Below are 9,929 nucleotides of genomic sequence, written 5' to 3' on the forward strand. Positions count from 1 at the left end.
GGACCATTCAGACCTTAGAAGATATTCTAAGGGCCTGTACAATTGATTTTAAAAAGAGTTAGGATGACCACTTTCCTTTGATTGAGTTTGCATAAAATAAAAACTATCATTCCAGTATTCAGATGGCTCTATTTGAAGCTCTCTATGGTAGGAGGTACAGATCTCCAATCAGTTGGTTTGAAGTGGGTGAGGCCACAGTAGTAGGGCCTGACTTGGTATTTGACACCTTAGAGAAAGATCAGTTGATCAGAGAACGACTCAAAACAGCTCAGATATGATAAAAATTGTATGCAAATGTCTGTTGAAAGGATCTCGAGTTCGAGATTGGTGATTATGTGTACTTGAAAATCTCTCTCATGAAAGTAGTGAAGCGATTTGGAAGAAGGGAAAGTTCAGTCCTTGATATGTCGGTTCCTTCAAAATTCTCAGTTGTTTTAACAAGGTAGCCTATGAGCTCGACTTTCCTTCAGATCTAGCCTTAGTTCATCTAGTGTTCCATGTCTCCTTGCAAAAGAAGTGCATAAGTGACCTTGCAGTTGTAATCCCGATAGAGGGCATAGACATTTAGAACAACCTTTCTTTCAAAGAGATCCCAGTCAAAATTCTTGATTACCAGACTCGCAGACTGAGGAACAAAAGAGCCCCTCTAGTCAAAGTTCTTTGGCGGAATCAGCCTGTTGAGAGAGCTACTTGGGAAGTAGAACAGCCATATGGACCAAGTATCCTCACCTCTTCTTTGAAAACTCAGACTCAGCCCAAGGTAATAGCTTTACTTAAGCTTATTTTGTTTCATGTTCAGATTTTAGTTATAAAATTGGTATCAAATACCCTTGCATATCCATTCATATCTTCATGTATCATGTCAGTCATATATTCATGCATCAGATATAAATTCTCACCACGAGAAACTCAGCTTCTCAGTAATTTTAGTCATGTATTCATGAAGACTATTCATTAAAGATCCATGCATCAGATATGCATATTCAGCATGAGATTTTAGTATATGAAAATTTTCAGTCATATAGACATGTTCAAATGTTCACATCCCTTAAGTAAGATCAGTCTATCAACTTTCCTAGTCGAGTCCCATTCATGGATAAATGTTCCCAAGTGGAAGATATTGTAATATCCTGAACTTTCTTTTAGTCAGTGTAGTATCCAAAAGATTTAATGATGACTTCCTACATTAGCTTTCCAATGATAACAATTTTGTCTAAATCCGGTATCACAGTAAAAAGTTATGGAGGTTTTATAGAGAACTGTCAAAATTGCCCAGAAGCGATAGTCAGGATGGCGGACCTTCGAGCTAGCGATGGACCATCGTCCAAGCCGTTTTGACTAAGGTAGTGAACCCGTCTTCTGGCCAAGTGCGATGATCAGGATTGATGGAACGTCGAGCTAGTGACGGACCATCGACCAAACTATCGCAGATAAGGTAGGAAGTTCAGATTCTGGCTAAGTACGATGGAATGGACTGATGGACCATTGAGCCAGCGAAAGAATGTTGCCCAAACCATTGCCACTTTCGAGTACCAATTTTATGCTATTTTTAAAAGGGTATTTTGGTATTTTAACCCCTAATTATACCATACCAGAGCTCAAAACTTCATTATTAACTCACAACACCAAATTAGGGCTCAAAGATCAATCCCCAAGAACAAAAAACCCTAGGTGTCTAATCCCAAGGCAAGAATTCAAGTTTTCCTCCACCAATCTTCAAGAAATCATCCACCCAGGTATGTAAAGTGTTGATTCATCAGTTTCTTTCCCCCACGAAGCTCAAGAATCCCATTTTAAGCTCATGAATTGTGATTTCCATGTGGTGAGTTGATTTTAATTATGTTGATATGGTTGTATGAATCCCAAGTTTGAGTCTTTATGTACTTTTCATTAAACTATGCTAGTATGTGGGTTTGGAAAGTTTTAAATTAAGTTGATCAAAGTAACCATGAGGTATGAACTAGTGTATATGCCGAGGCCTAAGGTTGTGCATGCAATGTTTTTGATAAAATACCCAAGAGAATAAGAATCATGTTTTAGGACTCAATTATGACCAAATTGATGAACCCATGCTTTACCCTTATGTTCAAAATGACTTTTATATTGTTGTTATGCATTGAAATTGTTTGATGGATTGTTCAGGAGATTAGCCCTATGAAATTATGACATGTTTATATGCATTCCTATTCATCTACCAAACCATGATAATCAAGTGCCTCATGAAATTCTCCAATGATTGTATTATGGATTGTTGATTATGGTCGTGAGTCTAGGGAGTGTCATGTCTTGTAAGTTTCATGCTATCGAGTCTTGAGTGTACTTTTACCCGAAAATTTAGCTGTATTCCTAGAGCTAGTATCAGTTTTCAGGATACTCACATTCAAGCCATATTCAGTAGAATTCAGTCAGTCTCATGACTCTGGAAAAAACCTAGTAATCTCAGTAATCTCAGTCAGTTATCATATCTCAGTAATATCTCATCAGTCAATGGAGCTCAGTAAACTCAGTTTAGTATAATTAATTTAGTGTTTAATCAGATAGGAGTAGGATTTAGCACCGAGTGAGCCCAAGGATGGTAACACACCTTCGAGTAGAGGGTGTGATTCTTAGAAGCAATCCTTGCACTCCAGAACTACGTAGCCAATGTAGGTTAAGACATATAAACTGTAAGATGAGGGTTGATAAGGTGACTTAACCTGTTAGATGAGGGTCCCACCGTTCTTCTTAAAATACCTATTAGATGAGGGATTACACATTGTTTGTCCTTACCAATGGTGCGGTATTGGCACCCTTCCAATTGGGGTTATAGATTGGACCCCAACTCAATTATATTAACTCATTTGGGGCATGTCGGTTAGATGACTACTTTCCACAGTTACAGTATCAGTCTCAGTCTCAGTAATAGAACTTGGATAGTTCTACAGAATTCAGGACTATCAGATATAGTCACCCAGCCCAGTATTGAACTCAACTAGTTCAATCAGAAATAGGACTATCAGACACAGTCATTCAGCTAATAGTATATCAGTTATATAAAAAATTACGTTATCAGTATTAAGATTCAATGATGTCATGATCTCAGTTACAGTACATATATTCATGCATATGTTCTCACGTTCATGTTATTTAGTCAATTAGTATTGTTTATGCATATAAACCCCTTACATTTAGCCTACTTCACCTGCATTCCAGTACATTCAATCATATTGACGCCCTTGCGCTATGGTGTTTTTATACCATAGGTTCAGAAGCACGAGCTCCAGAGCATCCTTAGTAGATCAGACGTTCAGCAGCCAGACTAGCAGTGAGTCCTTATCATTTGAGGATAGCATGAATATTTTACTTTATTATTTCAGTAGTCCAAATTTAGTTGGGCACATATCCCATTAACTCCACAGTTTTAGACAGCTTAGAGGCTTTCAGACTATAGCATGTTCAGACAGTTATTTTAGTTATGTTTTGGTATTGATATACCTTATTTCCAAATGTTATGTTTTATCAGATATTTGAACCTTATGGCCTTTCAGCCTTTTTCTGCATTTATACAATATATTATGCAGTGCCCAGTTACAAATATCATTCATGGGTTAGCTTGTTGTCCTTTGGGGTCATAAGCACCGTGTAGCATTTTGAGTACCAATTCAGTATGTTACAAGATGCTAATTTGAATTCCTTATTTTATCAAAGAATAAAAACCCTACATTACTTATTCCCATGTTCTATCTCTCTATTCCCTCTCCCGAGATCAAAAGATTGATAATATATGTATTCTAGGGGTGATCAATCCTAAAAATAATTAATTCAAGAATAAAAAAACAACCCATAATGATAAGCAAAATTAAATGAAAATAATTCAAAATAATAGTACTCATGTTCTTGGATTTAACCCCAAAAATAAGGTTTTTAGCTGATAATACTCATAATCACGATCCAAATAATTTAATATATGTGATGAATAAATAAAATATAAATAAATAATAATAAAAACCTAAAGAATGTGCAGCAGCCTCCTCTTTGTTGTCCACTATGTTCCCAGGTGTCCAAGAATTCTCCAAAACCATCACAAATGATGTCCAAGATTACAAGAGTGTACCGTGTGTATATATATTATATTAATCTTAAACCTTGTACGATAATGATCCAAGGATTCCAATATTTTATCCTAGATCCAAAGATTCACAAGAAAGTGTGTAGTGTGTGTATGTATATTAAAATAATCCTAATCATTGTGGGAATAAAATATATCACATGATTTTAAGCATAAAAAATAGAGCACTAAAATGAAGCATTTGACTCGTGCATGGGAGCACCGCAATACAACATATTTTTTTTTTTGCACAAAAATATAGAATGCGTCGCGGGCTATTTGTCTGATGCCACTGGAAATTGCATTCACAATATTTTCTAAGGAAAAGAAGCACGCTATGGATCCTACTTCGTGGGCATTAGCCTGCAGCTACTGGAAATTGCGTCCAAAATAGTTTTTAAGTGTTAAACGTTCATCTTGTCTTGCGACGTTCTTTTGTCTTTCCTTCCACGCTTTTGATGTTCTTTGCTTTTAATTTTCAGATTATTCAACATCAATATATCACCATAATCAAATACTCACTCATTATACAACATCAAGCACCATGGATTATAGTTCAACATAACAATACATCAAAAACAACACGCTATAAATTCAAGGGAATCACTAGTCTCGAACACTTTATACATAAACTTATTGTTGACTCTTGGCTCATTCTAATCTAATATTACACACTTTAAAAAATTTGTTACACATAATATTATACACTCAAACCTTAAGGAACTCATTTAACACACTTGAATCCATCGAAACCAACTAGACACACACCTAGCTCAAGCTAGTAACACTAGTTTTCTCGATTAAACTCTAAATGACTCAATTACCTAGTAAATCTATTATACCTATTAAATCCGCGCACCCCCCTACAAATGGTATCAAAGCTCAGCAATTTAAACAGTACGGAAGAGATATATACTAGAGTTAGAATATACATGTTAGAATTAAAATTCGATTTAGAGTTAAAAAATTTACCTATAAAAATATTAAATTAATTATGCGAAGACCATTTAAAAATAGAGAAGCTTTTAGAAAAATTAAAAAATCTTTAATTAGTAATTATTCAGAATATATAAATCTAAATAAAACAAAAGAAAATCCACAAAAACTAGCCTACTTAATTACATTAATATCTAGTATTGAATCGAAATTAATAACACATTTAAAATCTAGAAGAATGAAACATATACCACCTAATTATGATAAAATTAGATTTAGATATCCACCGAGATATTATAAATATAATTTAAAATGAATAAAATACAACGATATAAAGAATTAAAACAAATTATCTCTGAAAAACGAAAAGAATTAAAAATAAGAATAGAAAGACTACATTATAATATATTTGCCGGAGTTAGTAAAAATTCAATAGATACACAAAAAGATGAAATAACAAAATTAGAATCACAAATAGATAGTTTAGAATATGTATATCAACATGACCTATTCACAATAAAATGAATAAAGAAGAATTTATAATAGATGAAAAAATATATGAAAACTACGAAGGATCAAAAATAAAAATAGTATTTTCTAATCTAGGACGAAGATATAAGAAAATAGGTGAACACTTATATCTAATGTTAGAAAAAGAAGAATTAAAATTAGAAGATAAATTAACAGCAATGGTAAGAATAGAAAAAGAAAATGAAGAGATAGATAGGAAAAAAGAAATAGAAAAAATAAAACAACAAACTACGGAAGAAATACGAAAAATAAAAGAAACCAAAAATAGTAGAATTACTGAACTAGAAAAAGAATTACAAATGTTAAAAGAACTGTATGAACAAAGACAAAAAGAAAAAGAAGAAAAAGATAGAGAACAGAAACTACTAAATGAGATAAATCAATTTAAGGAAAAATTAGAAATAAAAAATAAAGAATTAGAAATAAATGATATAGATATAGAAGAGACAGATAGTTATGAGTCCGAAGATAGTGAAACATACACAGAAATACTAACAAATACAAAAAATTTAGAAATCAATGAAGAACAAAAAATTAATGAGGAAAACATAGAAAATACCCACACAGAAATAAATACTCTTGATAAAAAAGAAAATGAAAATATAATACCTAAAACAACAGAAATAAGAAAACCTGTATACCATAAGAATAAGTTTAAAAAATATAATGAATATGATAAATGGATACCAAAACAAATAGTGAATAAAAATTATAACTTTTTAGATCTAGACTGTGTAATAGATACAGAAAAAACAATACAATTATGGATAGGATATATGACAAAACAATTATTAGATAATAATATAAATATAACAGATGCACCGGAATATATAGAAAAAATACTAATAGGATCAGTAAAACTATGGTTTGCAAATCTAACCGAAAATAGCAAAAAAGTATTAAGAACTAATAAACCTATAGAAGGAACATCATCGACAACAACTAAACTAACACCTATAGAATTATTAAAAAAATATGAAACAGCTATAAAAGACGAATTTGGAAGTACGACAACAATAGAAGAAGAACAAAATGAAGAAAGAGATATGAATAAAAATTTAATGTTAAAATTAGCAATATGTAATATGTGTTATATAGATGAATATACTTGCGCATTTAAAGAATATTATTACAAAGGAGCATATAGTATAGAAGAAAGTAAAGAAATAAGAAAATTATATTTTAATAAATTACCCGAGCCATTTAGTTCGAAAATAATAAAAAGTTGGGAAGAAGCAAAAATAGTAGATACGCTAGGAGCAAGAATAAAATATTTACAACAATGGTATAGAAACTTATGTGAAAAATATCGAGACGAATTAAAAATGGAAAAAACATTAATAAGAAATTTAGCCTGTTGCAAAAATAAAATAGCACCCCAATTTGGATGCGAAGAAAGATATTATAAGAAAAGAAAAAGACATAAGAACTATAAGAAATATAAAAAATCAAAATATAAATATAAGAAACCAAGAAAAAGATATTACGTCAAAAATTATAAACATAAAAGACCATATAGAAAGAAGAAATCTATAAAAGAATGTACTTGTTATAATTGTGGAAAGTTAGGACATTTAGCTAGAGATTGTAAATTACCTAAAAATCCAAAAAATAAACAAATATCAGAAATAAAAATAGATAATACCGAATATATGCAGATAGATTATATAGATTATGAATTAGAAAGTGAAGATAGTATATATGAAATTTCAGAAAACGAAACAGATAATGAAATAGATAGCGAAATAGATGAATCAAATGACTGAAGAAGATATAAAAATAATAACAAAGGAAGAATATTTAAATGATGAAGGAACGGAACAAAAAATAATATTTGACAGTAATATATTTGATGAAATAAAAGGAAAAGAATTAGATTTAAGTGTAGAAAAAATATTTAAAATACCAACAATAAAAAATATTTTTACTAGGAAAAATGATGAATATTATGTAGTATGTCAAAAAGAACATGTAATAGACTGCAGATATGCAAAAGGAAAAGCTAGTATACCACTGGTAACAAAAAGAATAATTAATAAAGAAATAAATGATATAAAAAGTAAAGGAGATCCAATAAAATATGTACACCTTGGAGGTACAGAAATATTAATAAAAGCATGTTTTAGAGAAGGAATAGATACACCAATAGAATTATATTTAGCAGACGATAGAATTATAAAACCTATAGAAAAAAGCATAATAACTGCCGTAAAAGGAAATCTAATATACCAAAAATTTAAATTTATAATAAGTGCAAATTATTCAGTAGCAGTGACAGATAGGAATATAGATAAGTCACTAGTATTATATTGAAAAATATCAGGAATAGAGTTAACCCCAGGAAGTAAAATATTTACAGCAAGATGTAAAAATCTATATGTATTAACAACAAAACATAAAATAACAGGAAAAAATAAGATTAACAAAATACAAATAGAAAGCCCATTCGAACAAATAGTAAAAACAATAGATTATAATGATTATACCTATAGAGACATAGATACAGAAGAAAATTTAGAAATAGTAAATGATAGAATAAGTACAACGAAAAGAATAGCTAATGAAAAGCCAGAATCATCAAGCTCATCAAAAAGAACAAGTTATGAAACAAATTCAATAAGTAATTTAAACCAATATTACATAACGGGAAAAATAAATGAAAAAGAATATTTAATACTTTTGAATACAGGACAAGAAGAAAATCATATAGCAAAATATCTAGTAAAAAATGAAGAAATAAAAACTGAAAATGATATATGCCCAGATCTACCAAGAAGTTTAATAAATAATAAAAATATAGCAGAAAAAGAAATAATATTAGGAGTTAGAAAAATAAACATAGAATTTGAAGTAAAAGAAGAAATGCAAAAAGCAGATATAATATTAGGAATAAAATGGTTAGAACAAGTAAAACCATATAATATAGAACATACACAATTAACCTTAACATACAACAAAGAAAAGTTATTCCTAAAAAGAGCCTTAACATGAAATGAAGATATATGTATTAATGAAGATAGTAGTAGAAGGATATTACAGTAGATATTATACGCCTATGATAGATACAGGAGCAGAAGCTAATTTATGTAGATATAATTGCTTACCAGAAAACAAATGGGATAAACTAAAAACACCAATAATAGTTAAAGGATTTAATAATGAAGGAAGCTTAATTACTTATAAAGCTAAAAATGTAAAAATACAAGTATGGGATAAGATATTAACAATAGAAGAAATTTATAACTATGAATTAACATCAAAAGATATACTTTTAGGAATGCCATTTTTAGATAAATTATATCCACAAATAATAACCAAAACAGACTGGTGGTTTACAACACCATGCAAACAAAAAGTAAAAGCAAAAAGAGTTAATAATAAAATAAGAAAGAAAACTGATTGGATAAAAGGAAGTGAAAAAATTACACAAAAGTTAGAAAATATAAACAATACTGAAGATACAGTAGAACTAGTAGTATTTTCGATAAATAAAACAGAAATAACTATATTTTCAATAAACAAAATAGAAATAATTCAGAAAAAATTAGAACAATTATATAGTGAAGATCCATTAAAAGGATGGGAAAAACACAAAACTACTATAAAAATTGAATTAATAGATAAGAATAGCATAATCACACAAAAACCATTAACATATAATTTTGATGATTTAAAAGAATTTAAAATGCACATAGATGAATTATTAGAAAAACAATATATACAAAAAAGTAATAGTAAACATAATAGTCCAGCATTTATAGTAAATAAACATAGTGAACAAAAAAGAGGAAAAAGTAGGATGGTTATTGACTATAGAAATTTAAATGCAAAAACTATAACATATAATTACCCGATACCAAATAAGATATTAAAAATAAGACAAATCCAAGGATATAATTATTTTAGCAAATTTGACTGTAAATCAGGATTTTACCACCTAAAGCTAGAAGAAGAATCTAAAGAATTAACCGCATTTACGGTACCACAAGGATTTTATGAATGGAATGTGTTACCATTTGGATACAAAAATGCACCAGGTAGATATCAACATTTTATGGATAATTATTTTAAACAATTATCTAATTGCATAGTATACATAGATGATATATTATTATATACAAAAACTAAAGAAGAACATTTAAAATTATTAGAACAGTTCACAGATATAATAGAAAAATCAGGAATAAGTCTAAGCAAAAAGAAAGCTGAAATTATGAAAAACCAGATAGAATTTTTAGGCATACAAATAGATAAAAGTGGAGTAAAAATGCAACAACATATAGTACAAAAAAATAATAAATTCGAAAGAAGAATTAGATACAAAAAAGAAATTACAATCATTTTTAGGATTAGTAAACCAAGTAAGAGAATATAT

This window comes from Capsicum annuum, chromosome 12 (assembly GCF_002878395.1).
Source record: "Capsicum annuum cultivar UCD-10X-F1 chromosome 12, UCD10Xv1.1, whole genome shotgun sequence".
Classification (NCBI taxonomy): Eukaryota; Viridiplantae; Streptophyta; class Magnoliopsida; order Solanales; family Solanaceae; genus Capsicum; species Capsicum annuum.